The sequence below is a fragment of the Monopterus albus genome, unplaced genomic scaffold (assembly GCF_001952655.1).
Source record: "Monopterus albus unplaced genomic scaffold, M_albus_1.0 scaffold6.1, whole genome shotgun sequence".
Lineage (NCBI taxonomy): Eukaryota > Metazoa > Chordata > Actinopteri > Synbranchiformes > Synbranchidae > Monopterus > Monopterus albus.
In genome coordinates this window covers 858285-864019 of record NW_018127886.1, presented here as the reverse complement: position 1 = coordinate 864019, position 5735 = coordinate 858285, and positions in this window count along the sequence as shown.

The following is a 5735-nucleotide window of genomic DNA, read 5'->3' as shown; positions in this document are numbered from 1 at the left end:
ATTTTTTTTATTTCCAATTTTGAAAGATTATTTTCTTGGCAATAGCTAGAGAAATGAGGAGTGGGTTTTTATATTTAATTGGTAGGTGGTCGAGTTCTATGATATTACCGAGTAAGCAAAGTGATGGAGAAGGAGGGATTCTACAGCACAAGATGGTGGAGAGTTTCTCTGTCACTGCTATCCAGAGGGAATAAACTGGTTGGCAGGTCCAAGTAACATGAAAGTAACTGTCGATGCAATCTAGAGTGCATTGTGAGCAGATGTCTGTGTCGGTAAAACCCATTTTGAACAGTTTACTTTCTGTAATATGGGTCCTATAAATGGTCTTGTATTGTATAAGTTGTAAATTTACATTGCTGGTCATAGAAAAGATATTATTGCAAATTTCTGTCCAGAAGTCGGAGTTGAGGGGGAGAGCTAAATCATTTTCCCATTTGAGTTTTGGTATTGTTATTGTTGAGTCTATATTTGATTTGAGTTTATATAGGTTGGACATTATTTTGGAGGATGTAATTTTCATAATTTCTTCAATTAATGGGAAGGTTGTAGTGGGTTATTGGTTACACTAATCTTTGATTTAATTATGGATTTTAGCTGATTGTACTGGAGGAACTGTTCTCTTTGAACTCCGTACTTCTGGATCAGTGTATTAAATTATATGAACTGGTTATTTTCAAATAGGTGATGTAAGTGAGTGATTCCTTTGTGTTGCCATGCTGGGAAATAGATACCGTAGGGTTATTATGCAGCTGGAAATCAGGGTTGTGCCAAATTGGAGTGTCTCTACATGGTGCAAGTGATCATTTACTGATTTTGTTTATTTTCCACCAGGCTATAATTCAATTTATCAATTGATGCCATTTTGCTATTCTGTGGTCTAAGATGTCACAGTGCTCTGTTTCATTGCCTTTAGCTTTTTACATTGTTTTTGGCTTAATAATTAACTTGTGATTACATGAGCTGTAATGCCTGGAGGAAAAAAAAACACCCAGAATTTTAAAATTACTTTAAAGCTCTAACAGTCCTGTTATTAATTTGATGACTCCTGGGGGTACTACCAGAAGCTCTGCAGACTGGTAGGATTAAAATGTCTTAATCTATGATGGCTATGTCGAAATACAAGAATACATTGTGGCGGTAAAACAATTGTAAACAGATGACAAAGCAGCAGGAAGTGTAATGTTAAAGATGCTATTTTATAACTATGTATTTCTACTTAAAGCAAATTTACCAAGAGAACTTTCAAGAAATGATTAGTTTCATAATGCATGTTGTTTCTAAGACACACACTACCAGATTTTTGAAGGAGTCTGGGAACTTCATATACAGGTCATTAATGTTACACATGGCCAAAGGAGTGGAGCGACAGTCAGCAGCAGCCTAATTTTAAAAATGTTTAGTGCAGTAAATCTAACTTTATGTATTACTACTACGACTTTACCAGAAGATGTTGCATTTAAGTTAGTGTAGCTTGAGTTATACAGTATATTGAATGTTATGTTTGTTCTCTTCAAAGCAAAATTTACCTGCTGGATTTCAGAAGGAAGTTTGGTCACCTTCCTTCAGCAAAAGCTTACAAAGTGATACACTGTCCTTGGTGCTGGAGAGAAGAATCCTGAACAACTTTTGACTCAGGAATCTGAAACACTGACCTCAGCATCTACCCCTGTCCTTTCTCCACCAAAAAATAGTCTGCAGACACATGCTTCAACTTCACAGCTGTAGTTTTCACTACACATTTATTTTAGTTACAATTTTTATGATTCACACAAGGTGTGCTGAAGAAATATCTGATGCTTCATTAACTGAATTTTGATGATTGTTTAAATTTTTATGCCTCTACATGGTGTCAAGCTGTACTATTCAGTTTGTATAGCGCAAAATCACAACATTATCTCAGGACAAATTTACAAAGTAAGGTCTCAACCTTAGTATTATCACCATTATAGAGAACACCCCAACAAATCCCGCTTGAGCAAACACTTGGCGACAGTGGGGAGGAAAAACTCCCTTTAGGGGAAGAAACCTACGACAGACCCTGACTCTCGGTGGGCAGCTGTACTGCCTCGACCGGTTGGGGTGAGTGATAGTTTTCATAGTCATCGCCTCACAGAAAACAAAGCAAATGCACCCAAAAGTGAATGTATCAGAGCTTATTTAGAGTCGGAGCCATCTGTCTCTGCCAGGCTTCCTCCCTCCCATGGACCTAAAACACACTCCCGGTCTGTATTGCAACCACCGTGCAAAAGAGCTCTGACAACAATCCCATCTAGCTATGAAACTGCTAAATGTATCCCCACATCAGTGATAATACATTTCAGGGGCGGGATAAGGCCTCCCACATACAAAAAATCTAATAAGCACACAAACACAAAGCTTTCCCTCCCCAGGCCTACCTGAAGCATGAGTCTCCCCCTTGAAAACTTGGCAGAGCAAGACAACTCATAAATTTAACCCTAAAGTAAAATAAAGTTATTAAAATCTGGGTGGTGATGATTATGAAAACGGCACAGCTACACTTATCAAGACAGGTTTAGAACATAAAGCAAAACTTCCTGCATATGGAGAATCGCTCATTAATCTAACCACTAAGCCTTCCCAGATACTTCCACCAACATTTAATAATAGAAAAATGAGCCAGCCTTGTGCAGCTCTGTGGTAACGTTCCAAAATTCAAGCAAAAGTTTTCAAATAGTCAAGGAACACTGTGACAACAACAACAACAACAACAAAAAACTACTCCAGAGGAAAGGTTACAGTTCAGTAGCTGCTGTCATCTCATCCAAGATGGAGGTGGACTCAGGTAAAGCTGACTGAGCTTCAGCTGACAGTCCCTTCAAGATCTCATCAAGTGAGTCTCAACGCTCAGGACCACAGAGGTTGGTGTGGACACCTGTAGCAGCCTCCTCTTGGTCCTGTGTCAGCAGGTTTTTTCTCCAGCTTCAGTTTCCTAAGGTTGGGTATCAGAGTTAAAAAAATAAAATAAAATTACTCAATCTTAAATGCAAAGTTAAAGATTTAATAAAGTGGACTGAGGTGGATACCTGGCGTTTCTGACGAGATTAACTCTGGAGCAAAGGAGTCATGGAACAGGAAACAGCTTGGTAAGCTGCAACCATTCAACAAAGAAGTACAATGTACTTTTCTCCAACATATCAAAGGTTATAGCCCGTCTACCCACACCCTTTCTCTCACAGTGGCACACAGCTCCAGCTCAGTAGGGCTGCATGATCTAGCCTGTATTTCTGGGACTACTTGAAGGACAAAACTCACTCTTGAAACTTAGCAGAGCAAGATGACCCAGAGGCCTAATGCTAAAGTACAATAAACTATTTTTAATCAAAATCTAGGCGGTGATAATCTCTATAACAGCACTTTAAGATACAAAGTGCTGTTTCTGTTTGGTAAGTTTATCTAGCCCAGTTTATCTAACATTTAACTTGACAAACCCCTCCTTGAACCCCCACCTTATTGTAGTGGAGGGGTTTGAGTACCCAAGTGATCCTAGGAGCTATGTTGTCGGGGGCTATATGCCCCTGGTAGGGTTTCCCAAGGCAAACAGGTCCTAGGTGACAGGTCAGACTAAGAGCAGTTCAAAACCCCATATGAAAAAATCTACATCAAGGACCGTGACGTCGCCCGGTATGGTGCAACCAAGGCCCCACCCTGGAGCCAGGTCTGGGGTTGGGGCTTGAATGCGAGTGCCTGGTGGCCGGGCCCCGTGGCGGTCCAAACAAGCGACGTGGGGACGTTCTCCCATGGGCCCACCACCTGCAAGAGGATTTGTAAGGGACTGGTGCACAGTAGATTGGGCAACAGTCAACAGCAAGGGCCCCAATGACCCAATCTCTGGACACAGAGACTAGCCCTGGGGACATGGAATGTCACCTCACTGGTGGGAAAGGAGCCCGAGCTTGTGTGTGAGGTTGAGAGGTACCGGCTAGAGATAGTCGGGCTCACCTCCATGCACAGCTTGGGCTCTGGAACCTTGCTCCTCGAGAGAGGCTGGACTCTCCACTACTCTGGAGTTGCCCGCGGTGAGAGGCAGCAGGCTGGTGTGGGCTTGCTTATAGCCCCCCAGCTTACCCGCCATGTGTTGGAGTTTACCCCGGTGAACAAGAGGGTCGTTTCCCTGCCAGTCAGTCAGCCCTGAAAGTGTTTAGGTAGTCCAAATAAACCCACAGACCTTTGTGACAGTTACATGCGGGCGGCGCCTGCCAAAATCAAAATATGATGCTTGTGAATATTGATGAATGGAAAAACTATAACAAATCCTTGCAATAAATGCAACTAACTTTTTTTTTTTTGGTGCTTTGTAATTGATGCTGGTCAGGAATTTTATTTTATATCATGTATGCAGAATGATATTTGCAGTCAGTTGTCCAGTTGTGTCCTTGTGGAGTACAGAAGATCATCTGTCAAAAAGCAAGAAATGACTGGTGTCACACATTTTTATAATGAGCTTAAAAGTAGTATCACGATATTAAGACTCATCACAGTAAAGCACTAGCCCCTTTGAAGTATGCTCAGTTTGACTCATATCATTAGAACTGGTTTAAATCAAATGCATTTTGTTAAACAGTTATAAAAGTTAATTGGAGCTTAAGATCATCGTCCGACACCCTGTATGTCGGACGCCCTACTGACTATTGCCAGGCCAATCATTACTGTCATGTAACAAGAAAGTAAAACAGGACTAATTGCTTTTTAGTAAGATCCTGGGAGATATAGTGTGTGCATAAACGATGGCTTCTTAGATGGGTAAGGGGAGAGGAGTAGAAATAGGCAGGTTTTTAATATTCACCCAGCTTTTTCATGTATCTTACCATTCTCTTGAGGTGAGCAAGACAAAATCCACCGGCCAACAAGCGCTCGCATTCGAGCCCCGAACCTGGGCCTGGCTCCAGGGTGGGGCCCCGGCTGCGCCATACCGGGCGACGTCACAGTACTTGATCTCACTCTATTCATAAGGGGGTTTTGAACTGAGGCTGAGGGCTCGGAGGTGGATTCGTCCATCACCCAAGCTGAAGTCACCGAGGTAGTTGAGAAGCTTCTCGGTGGCAAGGCACCGGGGGTGGATGAGATCCGCCCTGAGTACCTCAAGTCTCTGGATGTTGTAGGGCTGTCTTGGCTGACACACCTCTGCAATGTCACATGGCGGCTGGGGACAGTGCCTCTGGACTGGCAGACCGGGGTGGAGGTCCCACTTTTTAAGAAGGGGGACCAGAGGGTGTGTTCCAACTATAGGCGGATCACACCCCTCAGCCTCCCCGGGAAAGTCTATGCCAGGGTACTGGAAAGGAGAATTCGACCAATAGTCGAACCTCAGATTCAGGAGGAACATTGCAGTTTTTGTCCTGGCCATGGAACACTAGACCAGCTCTATACCCTCTTCAGGGTGGCGGAGGGTTCATGGGAGTTTGCCCAACCAGTCCACATGTGTTTCGTGGATCTGGAGAAGGCATTCGACTGTGTCCCTTGCGGCGCCCTGTGGAGGGGTGCTTCGGGAGTACAAGGTCCGGGGCCCTTTATTAAGGGCCGTACGGTCCCTCTGCGACCGAAGCAGGAGCTTGGTTCACATTGCCAGCAGTAAGTCAGTCTTGTTCCCAGTGCACGTTGGACTATGGCAGGGCTGCCCTTTGTCACCGGTTCTGTTCATTATTTTTATGGACAGAATTTCTAGGTGCAGCCAGGGGCCGGAGGGAGTCCGGTTTGGGGACCACAGGATCTCGTCT